At 37.8% G+C, this 26,691-nt stretch overlaps 1 long non-coding RNA gene and 1 other non-coding gene across 2 annotated transcripts in view; both read right to left on the bottom strand.

Annotated features, from left to right (window-relative positions):
* The window catches only part of LOC145531378 (uncharacterized), a 55,155-nt gene that overhangs the window by 17,080 nt on the left and 11,384 nt on the right, over window positions 1-26,691 (bottom strand). Inside the window, exon 2 of the long non-coding RNA XR_014072385.1 lies at window positions 24,925-25,028. This is a non-coding gene — a long non-coding RNA (uncharacterized LOC145531378). The remainder of the gene's footprint in view (window positions 1-24,924; window positions 25,029-26,691) is intronic.
* On the bottom strand, window positions 1,920-1,991 carry TRNAC-GCA (transfer RNA cysteine (anticodon GCA)). The gene has a single exon. It is a non-coding gene; the product is annotated as a tRNA-Cys (tRNA).

Genomic DNA, 26,691 nt, shown 5'->3' on the forward strand with positions numbered 1-26,691 from the left:
ATTTGCTGAGACATGGATGGACCCAGAGACTGTCATACAGACTGAAGTAAGTCAAAAAGAGAAAAGCAAATATTGTATATTAATGCATATATGTAGAATGAAAAGAGATACAGATGCATAGAACAAACATATGAATACCAAGCAAGGAAAGGGAAGATGGGATGAATTGGGAGATTGGGATTAGCATATATACATTACTACGTATAAAATGGATAACTAATGAGAACCTACTATATAGCACAGTGAACTCTACTCAGTATTCTGTGGTGACCTTAATGCAAAGAAAATCCAAAAAAGCGAGGACACATATAGATATAGGGCTGATTCACTTTGCTGTACATCAGAGACTAACACAACATTGTAAAGCAACTATACACCAATAAAAATTTTTTAAAAATAAATGGATTTTCTTCATGTCCTATTTTGGTTTCCTTTTGTAGTTTCAAGTGATTATTGATATGGTTGGATTATTACCTATGTTTTTTGCAACTTTTCCATTTATTGTATTGGTTCATTGTTTATATTTTATCTTCTACTCTTTTCTGACTTCTTTGTTTTTAATTAAGCATTTTATATGATTCCATTTACTTTCTTCTCTTAGCATATCAATTATATTTCTTTAAGAAAATGTTAGCTATTGCCCTGAAGTCTGCAACATACATTTAAAACTGGCTCATGTATACTTTCAAATAACACTGTATGATTCATGTGTAGTATAGGCAACTTAAAAAAGAGTATCTTAATTTCTCTCTCCTGTCCTTTACCCCATTGCTGGCATTTATTGCACTTATTTATAAGTTATAATCATTAAACACATCATTGCTGTTATTATTTTGAACAAACTGCCATTTAGCTAGAGCAATCAAAAATGCTAAAAATTAAAAAAAGATTATCTTCATTTATTCTTTCTCTAATGTACTTCCTTTCTTTATGTACATCAGACTTTCTGATTTGTATTATTTTTCTTCTCAATAAAGAATTTCATTTAACATTTCCTGCAAGGCAAGTCTACTGGCAATGAATTCTGTCCATTTTTATTTGTTTGAAGAAGTATTTTTTCTCTTTCACTTTTAGAGAATTAATTTCACTGAATACATAATTCTAGAGGGCTTTCTTTCTTATAACATTTAATATTTAACTCTGCTATTATTTACTTCCTAGGTATATAAAGAAAAGGCTGACATAATTTTTTATCCTTGTTCCTCTATATTTAGAGGCAAAAGATGAGGAGTGATGAGCCAGACCAATCAATATCCTCATAGAGCTTCTTCTCTACAAATCATTCCTTTAAATGTCTTATACACCAATTTTCTGCTGCCTATCAACTTCCATTTTAAAAAGGTGACTTTTTCCTACAGATATTAAAATTATGAAAATGCACACTATGCTTTCTAAGCATTATATTAACCTAGAGGATGAATTCATTAAATCATATTCTGTTTGCTAAGAAATGAAAATTGTACAGTTCTGATTTCATACAATGGAGATGATGCCAACTCAGAGTTTGGTGTCTCGTCTCCCCAAAAGGCAGAGGCTCTCATTCCCTTTCTCTTCAGTTATTAACTAACGAGTTATCTTGAAATCCAGATTATGCAGTCTATGAAGTCCCTCCAAATAGAAACACACCAAAGTCTCAGTAAATTGTTGATTTAAGAGTCAGAGAAGTCTTCTTCATCCTCATCTGTGTAAATGGCATTAGAAACTTTATTTGCTGTAATTTGTTTCAGTTTCTCTGCCTGGAATCCTGATGTTAAGAACAGTAAATAAAGGGTGTTATGACCTTCACTTGGTGGTTTAGTGGCTAAGTCATGTCTGACTCTTTGGGACCACATGGATTGTAGCCTGCCAGGTTCCTCTGTGCATGAGATTCTCCAGGCAAGAATACTGGAGTGGGTTGCCATTTCCTTCTCCAGGGGATTTTCCCCACCCAGGGATCGAACCTGGGTCTCCTGCATTGCAGGCAGATTCTCTACCAACTGAGCTACCAGAGAAGCCCCATGACCTTCACTTGATAGACACTAAATATTAGTTTCCATTCATAGGAAGAGCCTTTCTTACTTCCTTTAAAATTGAGATAACAGCTTATCAATGCAATATCCTTCTTTGTTTTCATACAAGAAAGATTTAGAGTATATAGGATTTGGTAAATTCCCATAAATACTAGAATTTGTCTAATAGAAATAAATGCTTACATAGGGCTTACTCTTAGAAGAATATGATTTTCACATATTTTCATTCGGCTGTGCTTAAGCTTATTTTTAGGCAGTGAGTCATTCTGATTTGAAATGTTGTTGTATGCCCCAGGAGGAAACGGTTGCCAAACTCTAGCAAAGGACAGGGAAATAGCACCTCATTCACTCACCTAAACACAGGGCAATCAGTTACAAATGCCAAAGAGACGAGTCTTTAACCCAGCTGGCAATTTTCGATTTGGTTAAGTACAGAGTGCAGTGAACAAAAGTGGCTGTGGTGATTTTCAAGGGCAATAATAGAGTAAACAAAGGCTGTGATAGGACTTCCCTGGTGATCCAGTGGTTAAGAATCCACCTTGCAATGCAGGAAACATGGGTTCAATCCCTGGTAAAGGAACTAAGATCCCACTTTCCATGGAGCAACTAAGCCTGTACATTGCAACTAGAGAGTCCGTGTGCCCCAATGGAAGATCCTATGTGCCGCACCTAAGACCCAACACAGCCAAATAAATATTAAAAAAAAAAAAAGGCTGTGATAGTGTCTATGAAATAATTATCTCGATAACAAAATTTTAGAGTAGTCCAATGGAACTTTCTGCGGTGCTGGAAACATTCTTTACCAGGGCTGTTAGAAACGACAGCTACTTGACACATGTGGCCAGGAAGGATTTGTAATGTGGCTGGTGTAACTGAGGAATTTAATTTTTAGTGTCATTCAATTTAATTAATTTGAATTTAAACAGTTTCTTATTGCTAGTAGTTGCAGTACTGAACAGAGATCCAGAGCGAAAATCATCACACTTAATGGGATTCGACTTGTGGAGAATAATTACACAGAATGAGAAATTAGATTTAAAAGATTCTTAGAGTGAGTAAAAATGTCGGAGTCAGACAAGCTGGGTTCAAATCTCAGTTCCATTACTTAACTGATTTTGTGAATTTCATCAGTCTATTATGTCTCCTTCAGTGTTCTACTTTTCAAAATAAGTGAATAAATACAGTAGTGAACCTAGAGATGATCATACTGAGTGAAGTAAGCCAGACAAAGATAAATATAATATGATATCACTTATATGTGGACTCTAAAAAGATGATACAAATGAACTTATTTACAAAACAGAAAGAGACTTGCAGACATAGAAAACGAACTTGTGGCTACCAAAGGGGAGTGAGGAAGGGATAAATTAGGAGTTTGGGGTTAACAGGTAAACACTATTGTTTATAAAACAGATAATCAACAAGGATTTACTGTATAGCATAGGGCACTAAACTCAATATCTTGTAATAAGCTATAATAGAAGAGGATGTAAGAAAAGAATATGTATATATATATGTGTGTGTGTATATACACACACACACATAACTGAGTCATTTTACTGTACACCTGAAACTGACACAACATTGTAAATCAACTATATTTCAATAAAAATTTTTTAAAACTACAGTAGTGCATAATAAATTACCATTCAGGAAAATGTAGCATTGTCAAAATATTTTACTCTTAGTAATTACTAAGAAATGGGTAAATTGTTGACAAATGCTGTTTCTAAAGACACTCTGAAGAGAATTTTATTATTAATAATAATATAATTACATAACATTTGAGTTCTTAGAATGTTCCAGCTACATGTTTATCTTGTCTTACCCTCACAAAAACTATACAAATTAGGTGTTGTTATTATTAGCTCCATTCTAACAGGTGGTTTTTCAGACTGAGAAATTAAGTAACATCCTCAAAGGTAATGGAAACACAATTAAAGGTAAGTAATAGAAACACAATTTGAATTCAGGTCTCTTCAGTTCCCGAGAAAGTGTTCTTTGATGTATGCTTTACTGATTCTATACACAGAGGTAATAGAAACTGTCATGTCCATTTCTGAAAATAAGGAGCACCAGATGTTCTGATAATCCCTCCCACTAAAAAATATCTATAAATGCAAAGAAAATACAACAAACCTCCTATGAAATGCATGCCTGAGCCTGCACAAATACAAGAGAAATCCCTAAGATTCAAAGTTAAAAAGAGACCTAAAAACACAGCTGGCAAGTAAAGAAGCAGCCCAAGTACCAGTAACCCAATAAAATGGACTTCATCAAAATTTAAATCTTTCTTATTTCAAAGGACACTAACGAGGAAGGGAAAAAACTACCCACAAAATCGAATAAAGTATTTGCAAATCATATACCTGACAAGGGCTTGTTTTAAAACTCAACAATAAAAAGACAATCTCATTTAAAAATGAGCAAAAGATTTAAATAGACACTTCTCCAAAGATGATACACAAATGGCCAAAAAGCATATGAAAAGATGTTCAATATTACTAGTCATCAGAAAATGAAAATCAAAACCACAATGAGATCACCTCACATCTGTTAGAATAGCTATCATTCAGAAGATAAGACATAAGCATTGGTGAGAATGTGAAGAAAAGGGAACCCTTTGTGCAGTGTTGGTAGAATTCTAAGCGGTCCATCCATTCTGGAGGACTCTATGTAGGTTCTCCAAAAAAAAGAAATAGAACTACCATAAGATCTGGTGATCCCATTTGTGGATATATATTCAAAGGAAATGAAAACAGGTTATTGAAGAGACATATGCACTACCATGGTTACTGCAACATTATCCATAACAGCCAAGATATGGAAATAATCTAAATGTCCATGAATAGAGAAGATGTGATACACACACACATACACACATGCTATTCAATCTCTCAGTCATGTCTGACTCTTTGCAGCCCCATGGACTGCAGCATTCCAGGCTTCCCTGTTCTTCACCATCTCCCAGAGTTTGCTCAGACTCATGTCCATTGAGTCAGTAAAGCCATCCAACCATCTCATCCTCTGTTGTCCCCTTCTGCTCCCGCCTTCAACTTTCCCCAGCATCAGGGTCTTTTCCAAGACACACACATACACACATACTGGAATACTATTCATCCATGGGAATAAAGGAAACCCTTCTACTTGTGACAATTTGGATGGACCTTGAGGACATACGTGAGGTAAGTTAGGCAGAGAAAGATAAATACTATATAATAACAAATAGAGACACAGATGTAGGGGACAAACATATGGACACCAAGGGGGAAAGGGGGAGTGAGATGAATTGGGAGATTGGGATTATATATATATACACTATAGATACTATGCCAAAGAATGCGCAAACTACCACACAATTGTACTCCTCTCACACGCTAGTAAAGTAATGCTCAAAATTCTCCAAGCCAGGCTTCAGTAATATGTGAACTGTGAACTTCCAGATGCTCAAGCTGGTTTTAGAAAAGGCAGAGGAACCAGAGATCAAATTGCCAACATCCTATGGATCATCAAAAAAGCAAGAGAGTTCCAGAAAAACATCCATTCCTGCTTTATTGACTATGCCAAAGTCATATGCCTTTGACTGTGTGGATCACAATAAATTGTGGAAAATTCTGAAAGAGATGGGAATATCAGACCATCTGACCTGTCTCTTGAGAAACCTGTATGCAGATCAGGAAGCAACAGTCAGAACTGGACATGGAACAACAGACTGGTTCCAAATAGGAAAAGGAATACCTCAAGGCTGTATATTGTCACCCTGCTTATTTAACTTCTATGCAGAGTACATCATGAAAAATGCTGGGCTGGAAGAAACACAAGCTGGAATCAAGCTTGCCAGGAGAAATATCAATAACCTCAGATATGCAGATGACACCACCCTTATGGCAGAAAGGGAAGAAGAACTAAAGAGCCTCTTGATGAAAGTGAAGGAGGAGAGTGAAAAAGGTGGCTTAAAGCTCAACGTTCAGAAAACTAAGATCATGGCATCTGGTCCCATCACTTCATGGGAAATAGATGGGGAAACAGTGGAAACAGTGTCAGACTTTATTTTTTTGGGCTCCAAAATCACTGCTGATGGTGATTGCAGCCATGAAATTAAAAGACGCTTACTCCTTGGAAGGAAGGTTATGGCCAACCTAGATAGCATATTTAAAAGCAGAGACATTACTTTGCCAACAAACGTCCGTCTAGTCAAGGCTATGGTTTTTCCAGTAGTCATGTATGGATGTGAGAGCTGGACGGTGAAGAAAGCTGAGCACTGAAGAATTGATGCTTTTGAACTGTGGTGTTGGAGAAGACTCTTGAGAGTCCCTTGGACTGCAAGAAGATCCAACCAGTCCATCCTAAAGGAGATAAGTCCTGGGTGTTCATTGGAAGGACTGATGTTGAAGCTGAAACTCCAATACTTTGGCCACTTCATGTGAAGAGTTGACTCATTGGAAAAGACCCTAATGCTGGGAAAGATTGGGGGCAAGAGGAGAAGGGGACGATAGAGGATGAAATGGCTGGATGGCATCACTGACTCGATGGACATGGGTTTGGGTAAACTTTGGGAGCTGGTGATGGACAGGGAGACGTGGCATGCTGCGATCATGGTGTCGCAAAGAGTCAGACACGACTGAGCAACTGAACTGAACTGATGGATACTATGTATAAAATAGATAACTAATGAGAACCTATTGCATACCACAGAGAAGTCTACTGAATGTTCTTGGTGACCTAAATGGGAAGGAAATCCATAAAAGAGAGGATATATGTATAGGGATAGCTGATTCACTGCACTGTACAGGAGAAGCTAACACAACATTGTAAAGCAACCATACTCCAATAAAATTGTTTTAAAAAATTCCTTGTATGTGAAATCTCAAAAAAATGAAATCAGGAAAAAACACAGAGTGGAATGGTGGTTATTTGGGGCTGGGATATTAGAGAGATGTTATTTAAGGGTACATACTTCCAACTAGTGGATAAATATGTCTTGGAGATCTAATACACAGTGTAAGGACTACAGACAAGAGAACTGTATTATAGATGGTACGGTAAACATTGAACTTCCTAAGAGAATAGACCTTAATTTTTCCCACCACTACAAGAAATGATAATTCTGTAATGCAGCAGAGTTGTTAGCTAATGCTACAATAGCAACCACATGACAATATAAATGTATCAAGTAAAAAAAAAAAAATCTGTTTCAGCTAAACTATCAACCCAGAACAATGTTAAATAAAGCTATTCCAGGCAGACAAAAGCAGAGTCACCACCCATAAGCCTTATTTAATGAAACTGCTGAAGTATGTACCTCAAAAGTTCTAGAAGCAAGATTGGAGTGCAAGAAAAAAAAAAAAAGAATGCACAGAAAAGGCAAAAAAGAAAAAAAGCTAAACATCTTGGTAAATGAAAATAGAGCTATCTATTGCTGGCTTTGCAGTTAGGTGGGTTGGTAGTTAGGGATTCAGATAAGATTTTCCTGAGCTGTCCACAGGATTAAACTCTGCCCTGAATATTATCACTGGATACCTAGAATAACCTGAGTGATTTTAGCCATTAGTGTGTGTGTGTGTGTGTGTGTGTGTGTGTGTGTGTGTGTGCGCGCCCGCGCGCATTCACGCATGCGTGCATGCTTTCAAAGGGTTCATAAATGCCTGACAACATTTTCTTCCAATTCGATGGTATCTTGTTGTTCCTTTGTCAGAAACCTTGCAGTGAGTTCATCTAGTTCTGCATAGTCAGCACCTGCTCTGTTTTACTCACAAATTCTATCTACTGGGTGGTACAACCAGTAACAGATATTGCCAAGCCTAAGAAGATCCTATGATCCTAGAATTGCAGATGAAAATTTGCAATTATTTACTTAGGCTTTGGAATCACTGAAAACAAAGACTGTTCCAATCTACAGCTTCTTTCTACTGAAGGATGGTAACGTCATTTTTAACATCACTGATAATTATCACAAGCATTTGGTTTTAAAACAGTTAAACCCTAAACTTGTTACATAGGGTATGTAGTCATTGAATTAACTTATTCTTTTCTTCCATATCAGAGTTTATAATTATTTATGTTCAATGATTTATTGATAAGGTGAAAGGACTGAGAAAATAATTTTGACTGTTGGATGGAAAAAACACGTTTCAGAGTCCATGCTAGCGCTAGTGCTAAGTAACTTTCAGTCATGTCTGACTCTTTGCTACCCCATGGATTGTAGCCCACCAGGCTCCTCTGTCCATAGGATTTTCCAGGCAAGAATTCTGGAGTGGGTTGCCATTTCCTTTTCCCAGGGATCTTCCTGAAACAGGGATTTAACTCGGGTCTCTTATGCCCCCTGAATTGGCAGGCGGATTCCTTACTACTAGTGCCACCTGGGAAGCCCTTCAGAGTCCACAGAGATCATGACAAAGTAGATTAAGTAGATTAGATTGACAGTCTAATGTGAATGAAGTTTTATTTTAACCACCGTTACTGCCCATACAATGGTGATCCATGTGCAATCAGTGGGTTGTGATCTTCAAGGGAGAGAGCTACAAAACAGGTGATCAACCCAAGTTGAGCTATCTTCTAAAAAAAAATAAGTATGTACGGGACTTCCCTGGTGGTCTAGTGGCTAAGACTCTAAGCTCCCAATGCAGGAGGCTTGGGTTCAATCCTTGGTTAGGGAACTAGATCCCACATGCTGCAACTAAAAGTTCACCTGCCACAAGAAAGATCAAAAATCCCACATGCTGTAACTAAGACCCGGCACAGCCAAATAAATATTAAAATAAAATAAGTATGTAAATAAAAGGGATATGTTCTAACAGTTTGATAGGTGAAGTTGACTATTCCAAATACCCATGCTCATTTGGAAGAAGTTGCCTTCTTAATAAACAGAGGTTACTTCACTGCCTTCATACATGGGGCATTCAGAACACATGCTAACATTTATTTTTATTAGCCATTCATTTGTTTAATTTCTTTTGGCAGTTGTGGTTTTTACAGCATACATGATATGACTAATTTATGTTTTCCTAATTGGACAGCTAAATATTCCTGTATATATTAATTTTGCACAGTGCCTAGATGTTTCCAGAGAAGTCTAATAAACTAATTAAGTAAACCAACACACACACAATTTATGATTCATCCATCATTCATCTGCCACTGATTCCAATATGCCCTTGCTTCCCTGGTGTGCATGAGTTAGCAGAATATATAAGGAGAAAAACAACACTATAACCATGCCTTGTATTAGATTTCTTGCACTGGCTGATAATCAATATTAGCAAGTTATAATTCCATTAAAGAAATAGCAGTACAATTTTCAACATTGGGCTTCCGTGGTTGCTCAGCTGGTAAAGAATCTGCCTGCAATGTGGGAGACTTGGGTTCAATCCCTAGGTGGGGAAAATTCCCTGGAGAAGGGAATGGCTACCCAAACCAGTATTCTGGACTGAAGAATTCCATGGACTGTATAGTCCATAGGGTTGCAAAGAGTTGGACACAACTGAGCAACTTTCACTTTCACCTTATGGAAAAACTATGGTTTTTCCAGTAATCATGTATGGATGTGAGAGTTGGACCATGAAGAAAGCTGAGCCCCAAAGAATTGATGCTTTTGAACTGTGGTGTTGGAGAAGACTCTTGAGAATCCTTTGGACTGCAAGGAGATCAAACCAGTCAATCTTAAAGGAAATCAGTCCTGAATATTCATCGGAAGGACTGATGCTGAAGCTCCAATACTTTGGCCGCTTGATGCGAAGAACTGACTCATTGGAAAAGACCCTGATGTTGGGAACAATTGAAAGCAGAAGGAGAAGGGGATGACAGAGGATGAGATGGCTGGATGGCATCACTGACTTGATGGATATGAGTTTGATCAAGTTCCGGGAGTTGGTGATGGACAGGGAAGCCTGGCGTGCTGCAGTCCATGGGGTCGCAAAGAGTCAGATGCAACTGAACTGAACTGAACTGATTCAACGTTGGGCTCAACACCTTACATTTGTGTTCTGAGGCCAACTAGCATCAGAATTACCAATTTATGAAAATAAATTTGTCAATTGCCTCCCCACCCACCATGTAATGATGGAGGACAGGTGCCTTCAGTGTTCAGTGAAGAGAGGAAGAGAAGATCTTATAAGTCTTCTCATTGTTTTGATCAGAAAGTGAGCCTGAAGTACAAAGTTTAGCCTCTGGAGTTGATTGGAAGCATAGGTGTTTGCTTTCATTAATAATTCCATTGAAATAACCCAACTCTAGCAACCAACTATTTATTCCTCTTACCAGAATATTAGTGTAAAATTTGGAAATATTTTAAAATCTCCTTTGGAAACGTTTTACAGACAGGTAGATTATATGAACATCAGGGAGTATATGATATCAGTTCAGTTCAGTTGCACAGTCAGGTCCGACTCTTTGCGACCCTGTGAACCGCAGCACACCAGGCCTCCCTGTCCATCACCAACTCCCGGAGTCCACCCAAACCCATGCCCATCTAGTCGATGATGCCATCAATGATCCAAAAGATTAATAATGTCTTAAATATTTGTTATTGTTAATAAAGCCGTAAGTCTGGTAATCTGCCCAAAGTACTTAAAGATTTCCCAGTTTAATATTCTAATCAACTGCATTCCAAGGAGTTATGCTAAAAATACAGAACTGGAAATCCTGATGATCCTTATCTAAAATATAATCCCTACTTTGGCCACCTCATGCGAAGAGTTGACTCATTGGAAAAGACCCTAATGCTGGGAAGGATTGGGGTCAGGAGGAGAAGGGAACAAGAGAGGATGAGATGGCTGGATGGCATCACCGACTCGATGGACATGGGTTGGGGTAGACTCCGGGAGTTAGTGATGGACAGGGAGGCCTGGAGTGCTGCAATTCATGGGGTCGCAAAGAGTCGGACACGACTGAGCAACTGAACTGAAGGAGTAGAGAAAATGTAAAATTACCTGCAAAAAATTATTAGAAATCCCTTATCCCTGAAATTCTCTGTCCAAACTAAATTGCAAATTTAGTTCCCTAGAACAATCAGGAGGTCTTAGGGAAGTCTATAATAGATTGCCATCTGCTGGTTGATTTTCTGAGGTTTCATGATCTGCTGTTTTGAAGGTCTTGTTCAAAATATATCTCCACAGATAAACTTAATACTGGAAGATGAGAAATGACCCATTTTGTCTGCATTTTTATTAGATTTCCAAACCACAGCTTGAAAATCAGAGGTGTTTAGCTGTGTCACAGATATGGTGGTTTGGCTAAGTGGCTTGTTAATCTCACCTTCCTGATTTTGTCTTTTGATTTTCTTTCAAGTTGCTATGTATTCAGGTGGCCAGACCAAGAATGAACACAGAGCAGGGACAGGGGAAGAAAGGAAAGAACCAGTGGCTAGGACCTGTAGGGGGTGGCACCACTTATGAGACACATGTCTTGAGGCATTTCAAATTACTCTTGGCAGGTGTAACATAAGCAGATCCTCAGCCTATGCCAGGGTGTCCGGTCATCGTAATTAAAGTTCCATTATAAAAAGCTCCCGCTGGTTCCTCCTTCTGAAAAACGCTGACAGAGACTTCCTCCGACAACTATGACAGTATTTCCAACACCTACTCTACATTTGCTATTCTTGTGGGTACAAACAACAGCATCCACCTTTACGTTAGTTACCATGCAAATTAGAGAGAGCAGTGAGATGACACCAGGATCACTGTACATGAGTCAGGGCAGTACGCCTTTGAGTCAGAAAGCAGCCTCTTCACAGAGCAACAAGGAAAAGAAAGGCCATTTGATATTTTTAAAACTCAAAAGGAAAGCTCTTTCTCAGCTAAGAATAAACTGAAGCTATAATATTACAAAAAAGGATAAAGTATAAAGAAGGTTGCTAATGCTTAGGGATGCCAGACTTCAGTGTGATACCCAAAGAGGTAATGTTATTTCATTTCATTTCATGGACATTTTAAGAATTTAGTAAGAGAGCTATGTGTCTGCAATCATTAAATACCTGAAAATAGATAAATTGCCTGACTTCTTTAAGACTCACAGTCGTATAATGGTAAATGACAAATGCACGCAACAATACTTTGGCACTTTCTGTCTAAACTTAGTACTCATAAGAACTACATATAGTGACAAGAGGTGGCAGCTGCTTTATAGATAGATCAAAGTACTAGCTTTTCCTATCACTAGAAGACAGCATTAGAGACTTAAAAAAATAGTACAGATGAATTACTTAAGCAATGAGAAACTAATAGCAAATATAACACAGAATGAAGACAGGAACGAACATGGAGAACTTGCTGTTGCAATTCTGTCTACACTCCTCCTACCTGAAGTGCCAGCTTTTCCAACTCTTGGTGAGGCTCTCTACAGACCTGTTTTAACTATGGACTCTCAAAATCTCGCCAGAAAGGGAATAGTCTTAAATTGTTAAACACAAGCTGGCTTCCATCCGATTAAGTTGCTATAAATAAAAAATGTTTTTATTTTTTAAATAATTATTAAAGCATATCATTATTCCATGGCTCATGAAACTCCTGCTAGTGGTCATTCATTCTTTTCCACAAAAATGTTTATTGAGTACCTACTCTGTGCTGGAGACAGATCGAGGTATTGGATATTGAAAGGGAATAAGTAAGGTACAGTTTTACCCCTTACGAATTGCAGTATAGTGGGGAAGTCAAATAATGAAGAATTAAACAAAAAGAATAACTAAATAAGAGATGTAAAAATGAACAAGTGCAATGAACAAAAGAAGTATTGAGCAGAGCTCATCTAGAATATTACCACTTAAAGGCAGGGATACATAATCCAATAACATAAAAGCAATATAGCCTTGTAGAAAAACACCACAGACGCACATGTGTACTTGCATTTAAAGGGGATGGTCTGTAACATTTAGCCTCTGTGTATAAGCTTCTCTTTTTATAAATTAAAGAAGATATTTTTTACTCAAACTTCATGACCAAAATTCTTCAATAGGAATATTCAGTTTTATGACAAGGAAAAAAGGCTTATTCTTTTGGAAGTTATCTACTTTTTATTTTTCAGATATTTTTTGATGTGGACCATTTTTAAAGGCCTTATTGAATTTGTTACAATACTGCTTCTGTTTTATGTTTTGGTTTTTTGACTGAGAGGCATGTGGGATCTCAACTCCCTGACCAGGGCTCTAATCTGCACCTCCTGCACTGAAAGGCAGTCTTACCCCAGACCACCAGGAAAATCCCATGAAGTCACCTACTTTCAATCCTATAGAATTTTGCCATTGTTTCACCACTATTTCTAGGTCCCTTATGTTTGACTTGGAGCCCCTTGATCACAATGAAATTGTAAAGAACTGTGTATCCTAACTATGTGAGTGAAGCAAAGACTAAAATTCTAGACATGAGTCTGATGTATAAAAACAAGATGATATGAGAAAAATCAAACCAGTCCATCCTAAAGGAAATCAGTCCTGAATATTCATTGGAAGGACTGATGCTGAAGCTGAAACTCCACTACTTTGGCCACCTGATGCCAAGAACTGACTCACTGGAAAAGACCCTGATGCTGGGAAAGATTGAAGGAGGGAGGAGAAGGGGACGGCAGAGAATGAGATGGTTGGATGGCATCACTGACTCGATGGACATGAGTTTGAGCAGGCTCTGGGAGTTGGTGATGGACAGGCAAGCCTGGCGTGCTGCAGTCCACGGGGTCGCAAAGAGTTGGACACGACTGAGCAACTGAAGTGACTGATGAAAAAAGGACAGAAAATACTAAGCATTTATACGGATACAGGGCAGTTGGAACTTCATAGTCTATTAGTAGGAGTACAAACTGCCATGATCAGCCTGGAAGGCTACTGACAGAATCTACTGAAGCTGACTAAGCACATAACCCCATGAGACACCACTTCTACGAAAACACCCCACAGAGAGGAGTGTGTGTATGTTCAACAGAAGACACATATTAGAATTTTCAGAACAGCATGATTTTCTGATAGCCAAAAACTATAAAACACTCAAATGTCCCTCAACAGTTGAATGGTTACATTGTAGTATATTCACACAAAGCAATACTACACAGAAATGAAAATGAACACCCTACAACTATAAATGACAATTTGGAGAAGTCCCACCAGATGTAATATTGAGCAAAAGAAATCAGGCATAAAAGAGTAAGTATGGGGAACTCCCTGGCAGTCCAGTAATTAAGACTCCACGCTTCCACTGCAAGGGGCTGCAGGTTCAATCCCTGGTTGGGGAATTAAGATCTCGCAAGCTACTTGGTGTGGTGCCAAAAAAAAAAAAGAAAAAGTATGATATGATTCTGTATACAGGAAGCAGATAAGCAGGAAGCAATAATCAATGGCAATAGAAGACCAAAATACTTCTGGGGTTTTTGGGAATGGAGGGGAGGAAGCTGAGGGCTTGAAAGTTGTTGTTTTTCTTTGACTCAACTGGGTGCTCGTGACATTGACATACTTGTTTCATGAATTTTGATCCATATCTCCATTTACCCTTATGTAAAAGCTTATCTGTTGTACTTAAATATATTATTTTTTTTAAAAAAGAAAGACTATGAAGCTTCAGAATTTCCAAGTTTCTTGGTCTGTCCTAAGAGTTAATACCCATCAAGCCAGTCTCAACTCCACGGTAACCTGCATCCTTGATGAAAACCATCCAAGTCTGGAATCATTTGGTATGTTTTTCTTTGTCATTGCCCTTCCTTTACCCTTACCAAACTTCATCCATTCACTTTAAAGTCAAACTGTGATAACAATTTGCAACTAAAGATCCATTATTTTAATTGACAAGTTTCCATAGCAGATTGCAGTATGTTACTATTTCTGTGATGTGCTGGGCAGACAGGAATGCTTTGGGGGCTCTATTAATAGTAGTTTTAGAAATAGCAGGTGAGCAACTCTCCTTCTAGGGGGGAATAAATAGTAACATTTGGATGGAATGGCTTTAGGGGGTTGGGGGCCAGGGTGAAGTACCATGCCATCAACAGACCTGCCCACAGACTAGAATAAACCAATGCCTTCAAGTGCTTACAAGGTTGCTTAAAATGGAAAATCTTCTCTCTGTAGTCCAGTGCGGTTTTCAAGAGACTGGGTTTAGTTGGGTTCTTTTTTGTCTTAATCTGTTCATACTTTGCATTACAATTTCTCCTCTATTGTAAGCATTCCCTTAAGAAGCCTTGTTAAGTCAAGATGAAGAAAACTCAAGTTTCAGGCTATTTTTCAAGCTCTGGGTGTCCAACCCCCACCAGTCCCTCTGCCTTCTCATCCATTTTCCTGCTTTCTCCAGAATCATTAGAATGGAGTGATTGAACTCCCGTTTCACTTGAGCTGGCATCCCGTGAAGTTCTTCCCTATGAGGCTAAACATTTGCCCAGGTATTTCCATGTTCCATTTTGGCTGTGATGTTATATGGTTTAGAATATATGTCCCCCTGAACTTCTTGTTAATGAAACAGCAGCCTGACAGCTGGGATCAGCAGTCTCAGAGTTCCAAGACCTTTCTTGCTCTTCCTTGGGAGAAAAGTTAATCAAACTGGGGCAATTTCGATTAAGACTCAGACATAAACATTAGTACATTCACCACCTCTTAATTTCAGGGTCTGTTACAGGAGTGTTATTGAGAACAGCCTGATAGAAGGAAAAACAGGTTCAAGTGAGTATTGCTACAACTTGTATCAATATGGTTTATCTTTGGGGACTAAGAATTGGAGCCACAGTGTCAACATGACTTGACAGCTTATTCCAGGAAGATCAGACCTTAAATCAACATAGTACTTGACTGTTTGCTTCAAAAAATTTTTGCCAACCAATTTATTCAGTTTGCTTTTGGAGGGCAAATTGTCCTCCTACTGGAACAATAGATTGCTCACTTGAGCAAACAGACCACTTTGCAGAAGACCGCTTACTTATCCAGACTTGCTATGGACCCTTATCTTGCATAGAAAACCCTAAAGATGCCACCAGAGAACTATTAGAGCTCATCAATGAAATCCATAAAATTGGAGGATATGAAATTCATACATTAAACTGTTGTATTTCTGCATACTAATGAAAGATCAGAAAGAAAAATTAAGGAAACAACCCCATTCACCACCCCATCAAAAAAAAAAAAATATATATATATATATATAGTCAGGGATCATATCCATGACCTTGGTATCATGAGCCTATTTATGACAAATGCCACACAGCCCACATGTTCCTGTGTATAAGTGAAGATATAATGTCTAGGCTTCCTCTTTTATGGAAGAAAAATCCCTCCTGTTTTTTAACTTTTTTTGGCCACAGTGCACAGCTTGCAGAATCTCAGTTCTGCAACCAGGGACTGAACCCAGATCACAGCAGTGAAAGCACTGAATCCTAACCACTGGACTGCCAGGGAATTCCCTGGAAATATAATTTTAAAACAGCTTTGTTCTCTATCACTTTTCTCCAATTTGAACTATCGGAGAGACAAACTCTTTTTCTGCTGGATAAATAAAATAATTTGCTGCTTATAAGAACAGAGACTAACACAGACTGTGGTCCTTAGAAGCAATGAGACAACAGCTATTTTCACTCCCATATTTTCTCTTCTCTCTATTCATACAACTAATCAATTAAAAAAATAAAATAAAACACAATATACAGCAAGGGTGAAATCTTAGAACTTTGGGTTTTTTAAATTATAATTTTAGGTCAATATCCTTTTCTACATACTGTACAATGGTACTATCAGTCCAGAAACTCTGACGCTAATCACAGATGTCTCCATATACAATATAGAGATGTATTTTTTTTAATTTGTCTTCATTTATGACATTTAGTATTTTAATTGCTTTTAAAAGTCTTTATCTCTCTAACTAGAAAACAATTAGCACTCATTTTAGAAATATATAACAGTTTTTAAACTGGAAAAAGCCACATGTAATCCCATCATTCTAAAAACAGCCACTGTTAATACTCTGATGTATACTCTTCAAGCCTCTGCTTCTGCCACACAAGCAAATAGAGATTACAGGGCACATAGTTATATAACTTGCTTTTTTTTTTTTTTTTTACTCAATATTATCACAAGAGTTTTTAATTCTCATTGAACGTCAACAATCATCAGAATTTTGCCAATACTGGTTTGTCTATTACTCCACTTCTGTCAGGTAGAGGGGTAAGGAATCATAAAAGTATCTGAAAACAAATCCCTGATACTCCTGCAAATATTTGTAAATATTTAAAACCTGAGCTCTAAGATTTAAAGCATTTTTAAAATCTAACCACAATCCCATTGTCTCTCTACAAAAATAAATATAAGACTAACACATTATATTCCCTTAATATCAACTAAAATACAGCCCCTGATAAACGTAGCCTGTGGTTTCAGAAATGTCTTTTATTTATGTCAGAATCTAAACAAGTTATGTAGATTTATTCTGTTGATTTGTCTCTGAAAACTCTGTAACATATCTAACAATGTTCCCTTTTTTTATTTTTCTCAATGACATTTATTTCTTGAAGAGAATGGGTCATTTATTCTGCAGAATTTTTCACATAATGAACTTTGGTAATTGCTTCTTCATGGTGCTACATAATTGTTTTCCTATCCCTTGTTTTTCCAGCAAAGCAGTCATTGGATCTAGGCCAGTCTTTCCTAAACTACTTTCTGCAATGATGCAACTATACTATGTCTATCCTATCCAAAATGTTTGCCATAAGCTACATGTCACTGAGTACTTCAGATGTGACTAAGATGAACTTTTAACACCTTAAATTTAAGTTTAATTTTAAACTGACATTTTTTTACTCCATTCTAAAACATGATCATTTAAACTTTATATCATGAATTTCAAGTTTTCTTAAATTTTATTTAGAATACAAAGCAAAATTACTTTTAAATTATTGTCTTGTGGTTAATCATGTCTAAGTTTATACTCATCCTATGCAACTTTGTTTTTATTATTTGTGTTGCATAATGTTTTCGTAAGCCTCTGTGATGATTTTCATTTATTCACCCTCAGATGAGGAAGTCTTTCAAGGGAGGGTATTTGTCCAGGATTGGTTGACTCCCTTGCTTCCTCTCTCAACATCTACAAAGATTTTTAATCAGGAGGGGTTATTTTTAATGATAAACTCATTTCTAGTTTAGTAAATCAATATTTTGAGGAAAGGGGATATAACTCTGAAGCCATGTATATCTTTTCAGTAAAAAAATTATTTGAGAAGTGGAAAGATAGAGTATATGCATCTTACAAAACAGTGAAACTGAACAGAAACCAAAACCTACAGTAAATAAACTGTTTAAACAACAGTAAGGGTGAGCACATTTCCAGACTTATTCTTGAGAAACTACATGCAAATCCTGATTCAATTTCTATTTAATAAAGAGAAAAATGCATGTGTGAAAACTGCCCTGTATTTCAACTATTAAGGTTGGTTGGATTTCGAGTTCTTATTCCTTTTGTGTCTCTCTCAGCCACTGGTTTCCTGCTTCTTAAATTGCTTTTCTCTTTTTCTTTGCATATTATTATTTGTACACTATTCATAGATTTCTCTCATGCATTTCCAATAGGGGTGCATCTCTACTTCACCTATGTCTCACTTTCTGGTCTCTCTCATGAACAGCACCTTTCTTCTCTTTCCTCAGAATTAATTTTACCTTTTAAGTAAGAACGGGCTGCCCAGGTAGCACTAGTGATAACCTGCCTGCCAATGTAGGAGATGGAAGAGATGCAGGTTCAATACCTAGGTCAGGAAGATCCCCTGGAGGAGGGTATGGCATCACTCCAATATTCTTTCCTGGAGAATTCCATGGACAGAGGAGCATGGCAGGCTACAGTTCATAGAGTCACAAAGAGTCAGGCAAGACTGAAGCAACTTAGCACAGTAAGTAAGAAAAATTCTCATAGCTCCAAGGTACAAGTGAGTATTACTAACCGTTTATACTGCCTTGCTTAGTTTGGAAAGATTTTATGATTCCTAATCCTCTGCTTTGTTGCAACGTACCATGTGGCTTTTGCTAATGTTGAAAGTAACAATGTGTTTTTAATCTAATTTACTAATGTGGAACAGCTTTCTTCTGAATCATGGTGGTGTAACCATTGACAACCAGGGCTTTGGCTCACGTTTGAGTGTAAGTGCGTAGGATCAGGAAATAAAATTTTCCAGTAGCTCACTAGCCCCATTTAATCTTCATCAATCTTAGTGAATTCATTAGCAAGTAGTAACAGAGGCTGTATCAGTAAATGTTTATGAACAACGATGTGGTTTTCTCTGAACGTTTATCATTCAAAAGCCATGCCACAGTGTTCAACCAGGCTTGTATTGTTTTCACTTCTTTTATTGGATTATTTTTAAACTTTGTGCACACAGAGCAAGCAGTTATTCAAATCATTCTTCATGTCCCCCATATTACTGTTATTCTAACAGCTAACATTATCTCTTGTTCACCTGAAACTCATTTTTTTACTCTAGATCTCTGCTCTCATACTTCTTTTCAGAGAAGAGGTGCTTTACTGTCTTTCTCAAATGAACCCCCTTTATCTTCACTCTTTCATGAGCTCCCCACCTCTTTGGGGGATCTATAGTAATTCTTTCTGCTCTCTTTTCTGCTTTGGGAAAAGCTCAAGTCTTCCTTGGTTTGGGGGAATAAAAAGTAAATGAATATTCAGGCTGCCATCTTATTCTCCTTGTGCTTGTTGCCAATCTCTTAAAACCCAGTTTTCTATTCCTTCCCATCCATTCTCTTTAACATCCGGACATCTAGCTTCCCTCCCCATCCCTGGTCTGACAATGCCCCTGCAGAGATCACCAATAGCTTCGTCACTGATTTCATGATGGCCTGACTGCTCATTGTCTTTGTCTTGAGCTTCTTCTTTGGAAACTGCTTTCTTGGTTGGTTTCCATGACACAATAATGCAGTGTTCCCTTTACCTCACTGTTTCCTCCTTTCCAATTCCTTTTTTTAACCTCCCAACTCCCTACCTATGCCTGTGTACAGAATTAGTCCTTGTTAACTCTGTTCTCCCTTATCTCTACTTTCTCCCACATATAAGTTCATGTGCATTCAGTAACTTTACAATGGGGATAATTTAAAATCTATACCTGTAGGAAAGTCCCATCTCCTGAGTTCCAGTCCTGGATTACCTACTGGTCATTGTTACTTGGTTGCACCCCTTCATCTCAAATTCAGAATGTCTAAATTGGAAATCATTTTCCTTCTCTAGCCCTTAAATTGGCTCATTTTCTTATTTTTCTATTTCTGTTAGTATTTTTATCATTTTGCTAGATGCACAGACTATCCAACACCTGAAATTTTTGTGTGTCCTTACTTCTCCTTCTGCCCATATCATTAAGATCTTTCCCTTTCCAGTCTCATGGCTTCCATTTGTGCTCACAGATTGCTTCCCCATGCCTGGATTATTGCCATAAACACCTAAGCAAGAGCCCCTGTGTCCAACTTTGATGTAGAAATGCACTTGCAAACTGAGACGACCCTAATTTTCTTAAAACGACACTTCTATTCAAGCTCTCTTCAAAAAGAATGCATGGCTTCTCTATTGCCTGTGCATGAGAGATTTAACTATAGAAGACCTTGGATGACAAGATGAAAATATGGGAAGACTTTCAAGGGGTTTTATTTTGGAAGCTATGTAAAAAATGAAGAAGAAAAAAGAAATTTTAATTATATTGTGACTGTTGTGAGGTTAGTGAGGTTGAGCCTGGAGGCAGAAATATCATTTGGGAATTTCTGCAGTTATCCTTGAATGCAATGATACACAAGAAATGAAAGTGATATAGTGGAAGGACCAATCTGAGAAAGACCGGAAAAAGAAATCATCAAGTTGTGGGGACTGATTGGTTGTGGGGGTGAGGGAAAGGGAAAAGCTAGAAACAACTTCCAGTTTCAAGGGTAGTGATTTTAGAATTGTGGGAAAATTAGATTTATATCAGTGCAGGAAGATACAACTGTTTGGGGATAGAGGAAGTGCATGATTTCCATTGGAAATATAGTTTATAAATGATTTTATCAAGTAAATATGTCAACAGACAACTTGACATATATTAGGAAAAAGTCATCATAATGCCATATAAGGGCAAAAGTCCTTTATACCTGAAAGGGTTATCTTCCAATTTTAGAGCACGTAGTAACTACAGATTTCAACTACATACCGAGGTAAGAGAGAATAATCACAAACAATAATAAGGTATCAAAATTATGATAAAATCTAGAAGAGAGTCCCTTAAACATGATTATATCTGTATCTTGTTTTTTTCTGGGGTAAATCAGGGAAGTAAGGAATTGTCAATTCATTCCCAATTACTTATGTTCTAAGAAATGTCAGATATATTTATGATATTCACACTCACCACTCTCACTACATGCTAATTCATTCATTATGCCCCCCTCCCCTGTTCACTTTTGTCTTTGAGTACAGAATGGAGATTTCAAGTCTTTTTGTGTTGTTAACTCAATGCTTTTTCTAAAGACAAACACATGTACACACACAGATACACATCTCTATCACCTACAAATGCAGAGTTGTCAGTGGCTTTATATACATATTATTTGTTTCATAAGTAAAATCTAAACAATTTTACACTTGCCCCACTCAAGCAGACTGGATCCTATCTAAGCCTTCAAATAAATTCAGCCCAAGTTCTACACAAGGAAAATGGTTAAAAATCTGATATAGGTAACTGATAGAAATGTAGGGTGGATGGGAAAACAGTGAGATCCAAGGCCCAGGGTCTTTTATCAAAATTCACCATTCATTCCACTGTCCAGGGTATGCACAAGCAGAAACACATGCTCTACACTTGGGTGCCACGAGACTGCTCTTCCAGCTCAGGACACACTCTCTGGGATGAGTAGACACTCCTACAGAGAAACTCTAAGATGCAAACATGTTCACTTCCAGGATGTCCTTACAGGCAGCAGAAGCTTGAAGGCTTCCAATTGCCCCCAAATAGCTTCATGAAGGCCATCCCATACTCACAGTTCAATGCAGGATTTCTCTAACCCATCTTTTTTGGAGATACAAACTCATTTGCCAAGTGTCATTGAAATGTCACAGATAAGTCATTTGGAGACTTAATATGCACATGCCTGTATACGGATGCAGGTATATATAGGATCCTATGTTTTACATGGAGCATTTTTCACCTCCTTTAAATAGTTTTACTCCTCTATGTTCCATCATCTGCTTTCTGACCACAGAGAGATAGACCCCTTGGAATCTCAATGTACATGAAGAATAAAGATGAGAGAACTAGTAGAGCTCAACACATTCATACACTGTTCAAAGGGGAAAAAACATTCTAGAGATGCCACCAGCATCATCTTTCAGCACAAGGTAGAATTCTTCAACAAGAATCAATATTGATTTCCTCTGAACCTCCTGTAAAAACTTACCATTCTTTGTCCAATCTCTCCAGTCCCAACAAATTTAGCAACATTATAGCCCTGAGATATGAATCGTGGATGACTATTTCTAGTTTATTCTTTGAAAACTTTCTTTCTCAATTTAAAGGCAATGCCAAAGAATGCTCAAACTACCGCACAATTGCACTCAGCTCACACGCTACCAAAGTAATGCTCAAAATTCTCCAAGCCAGGCTTCAGCAATTCGTGAACCATGAACTTCCAGATGTTCAAGCTGGTTTTAGAAAAGGCAGAGGAACCAGAGATCAAATTGCCTACATCCACTGGATCATCGAAAAAGCAAGAGAGTTCCAGAAAAACATCTATTTCTGCTTTATTGACTATACCAAAGCCTTTGACTGTGTGGATCACAATAAACTGTGGAAAATTCTGAAAGAGATGGGAATACCAGACCACCAGACCTGCCTCTTGAGAAACTTGTATGCAGGTCAGGAAGCAACAGTTAGAACTGGACATGGAACAACAGACTGGTTCCAAATAGGAAAAGGAGTACGTCAAGGCTGTATATTGTCACCCTGCTTATTTAACTTCTATGCAGAGTACATCATGAGAAACACTGGGCTGGAAGAAGCACAAGCTGGAATCAAGATTGCTGGGAGAAATATCAATAACCTCAGATATGCAGATGACACCACCCTTATGGCAGAAAATGAAGAGGAACTAAAAAGCCTCTTGATGAAAGTGAAAGAGGAGAGTGGAAAAGTTGGATTAAAGCTCAACGTTCAGAAAACTAAGATCATGGCATCTGGTCCCATCACTTCATGGCAAATAGATGGGGAAATAGTGGAAACGGTGTCAGACTTTATTCTTGGGGGGCTCCAAAATCACTGCTGATGGTGATTGTAGCCATGAAATTAAAAGACGCTTACTCCTTGGAAGGAAGGTTGTAACCAACCTAGATAGCATATTAAAAAGCAGGGACATTACTTTGCCAACAAAGGTCCATCTAGTCAAGGCTATGGTTTTTCCAGTAGTCATGTATGGATGTGAGAGTTGGACTATAAAGAAAGCTGAACACCGAAGAATTGCTGCTTTTGAACTATGATATTGGAGAAGACTCTTGAGAGTCCCTTGGACTGCAAGGAGATCCAACCAGTCCATCCTAAGGAGATCAGTTTGGGTGTTCATTGGAAGGACTGATGTTGAAGCTGAAACTCCAATACTTTGGCTACCTCATGTGAATTGTTGACTCATTGGAAAAGACTTTGATGCTGGGAAGGATTGGGGGTAGGAGGAGAAGGGGATAACAGAAGATGAGATGGCTGGACGGCATCACTGACTCGATGGACATGAGTTTGGGTAAACTCCAGGAGTTGGTGATGGACAGGGAGGCCTGGCGTGCTGCAATTCATGGGGTCGCAAAGAGTTGGACACGACAGCAACTGAACTGAACTGAACTGTCTTAATTAGAAAGATGAATAATACAGATGTGTGAATTATTACAAAAGATTTGTGTATAAAGGCCATAAAGTCCTTTGCAATGTACCCAAATATATCAATGCTACTGATTTTTTTAACAAACCATCTTTTTTTAAAGTTACTTCTTTATTTCTTTTACTCTCATGTAAGTCATATCAAACCACTGTAATGTCAGAGTGCCCTAAAACAAAAGATTTGTGAAGGCCTGCCTTTCAAAAACATTATTAATCTACAGAAAACACCTCTACACCATAAAACAAGGACGAGCCTTTCACCAAGCTCCAGAAATTTCTCCCTCACCTAGACAAAAGCAATACAAAAATCAACCAGCAGAGTTTGTTCCTTTTGCCTTCCTGGAATTCAGCAATAGACTTTCACATTTTCTTCAAGTTCCCATTGGCTTTGGGGAAAAAGACTATTAACCCTGAAATAAGAAGTATTTCACTGTAGACTCTTTCTGCTGGGTAAACAAATATTACTAAGAAAGACAGTTCCTTGGAAATGCCTCACTCTGTCATTATTGATTAGTGACACCATTCTCTTAGCAAAGCTTTTAGGAACTTAAGATTCAAGGAGGACAAACCATCTTAGGTTCCACTGATTTCTCCTAATGTTTTTCTGTTTCTATTTCACTGATACCTTCTTTGTTACTTAAATGTAGGTGGCCTCCTCCACCTACATTTAAGTGGGGCCTTGCATTTGAAATTCAGTAACTGCCTTTAATTAGTCTGCTGTTCAATCTCCTGTAAGTTTATAGCCCATACTTGTACCACCAAGTCTCTCTTCACTTGGATTCTATCCGATGTGAAACATACATATAAGTATGAATACACTTGTATGGATAAAACTTTGTTGAAACAAGTAAGTTCTTCAGCCTCTCAGTTCTGTCCAATCTGCTTCACTTACCTTTAACTCTAGCAAACTGGTGAGCTTTCAGATATGCCCATGAAAGACAAAAGGTTAGCATACTTCTTTTCCTAGAGGTTATGCAAATAGAATGTCATGGTACTCAATCAGAAGAATGGGCTTCTGTACATTCCTTCCTGGGCCTGTGTGTTACGGATGGTGTAAAATCTGGGTGAAGGTAATATGGAATAATCATAATCTTACCTCACCCTTCAGACAGCCAACAGGATCTCAAATCACCGCAAGATTTTTTCAAGGTCAAGTTGTCCATCATTTCAAATTTAGCTGCAGGTTTCTTTCCCTGAAACCTGAAGGGGAAAAAAAAGTCAACTTCAGGTTACTACTCAGCAGCTTTGAAAGACAAACATTAATCACATGCCTATTCTGTGTCAGGTACTGCCTCACAATGTGTATTATTTCCTTCAGTGTTCAGAACTTCCGTTGAGGGAGGTTGAGTCATCAGGGCCCACTTTTCATTGTCAAGCCACTGTGTAATCTCTGAGTAATTCAAAAGAGAAAGACTAGTGTGGCTGGAAATAACTTAGGAGGTTTTATTTTCTTTGAATAGCCCAAGAACCACACGCGAGGCTGTCAATGTTGTAGATTTGAACAGGACTTCTATAGACCACAAAACCCTTTCCTGTAGCAGAATATTACTCAGACCATTTTTAAGCTCCACGCCAAGACAACATCTTAACCACCCACAGAATATGACAGGACTGGAGGGATCACACAGGAAAGACAGGTCATGTCACTGCCACTGCTCTATTTGCGGGACCTTATCCTTGTGAATTTCTTAACAGCTTCCAGCACTGTTCTATAAGATATCTTAGCACTGGTGTTTCTTCCCAAATTCATTCTCCATTGATACAATGTATCCAGATTCTACCAAATATTAGTACATGAAAAGCAAAGAGACTCTTAAGACCAAATGGAGTATGGGTTATCAATAGAGGCCTTTATTGAACAAACAAAAACAGGTTGCTCAAACCAGAAAGGCAGGAAGTTGCAATGTTCCCTGCACCTGGAACAGCAAAGATTCCAACACATACTGTTTACACTGGGAGCACAGAAAACACCCCTAATTGTGATGTTGGCCCTTAAATCTGTTTCCACTACCTATACTATGATTATACATGCTTATGTCATGATAAATATTCACCCAACTTATTTTGATTTTGACCTAAGAATGAATGCTCTGTTTCTGAATAAGAGCTCTCTCAATGAACATTGTCAAAGTGAGCTTCACACTATTTTGTTCTGAATTTCAAACTGGCCCTGCATACATTTTTGCTAGTGAACCTCTTTCTTTTATTCTAAGTGCAAATACTAGAAACCTTGCCCAATCCTCTGCTGTCTTTCTCCAGTAAGTGCCACTATATACATGGCATGAGCTAATTTAAAATTCTAATTTGAGAGTGAAATAAGTCAGAAAGAGAAAAGCAAACAGCATATATTAATGTAAACGATGCTCAGTGTGGATGTGCCTGGTGGTGAAAGTAAAGTATGATGTTGTAAAGAACAATATTGCATAGGAACCTGGAATATTAGGTCCATGAATCATTGGACACAGTCAAGCAGAACACTGACATTTTTTGAATCAGTGAACTAAAATGAAGAGGAATGGGTGAATTTAATTCAGATGACCATTATATCTACTACTGTGGATAAGAATCCCTTAGAAGAAATGGAGTAGGCTTCATTGTCAACAGAAGAGTCTGAAATGCAGTATTTGAGTGCAAACGACAGAATGATCTTGGTTCATTTCCAAGTAAAACCATTCAACATCACAGTAATCTTAACTCTATGCCCCAGTCACAAATGCTGAAGAAGCTGAAGTTGACCAGTTCTATGAATACCTACAAGACACTCTAGGACTAACACCAAAAAAAAAGATGTCCTTTTCATCATAGGGGATTGGAATGCAAAAGTAGGAAGTCAAGAGATACCTGGAATAACAAGCAAGTTTGA

The sequence above is a fragment of the Giraffa tippelskirchi genome, chromosome 13, assembly GCF_054371585.1.
Source record: "Giraffa tippelskirchi isolate mGirTip1 chromosome 13, T2T-mGirTip1v1.2.pri, whole genome shotgun sequence".
In the NCBI taxonomy this organism is placed as follows: Eukaryota; Metazoa; Chordata; class Mammalia; order Artiodactyla; family Giraffidae; genus Giraffa; species Giraffa tippelskirchi.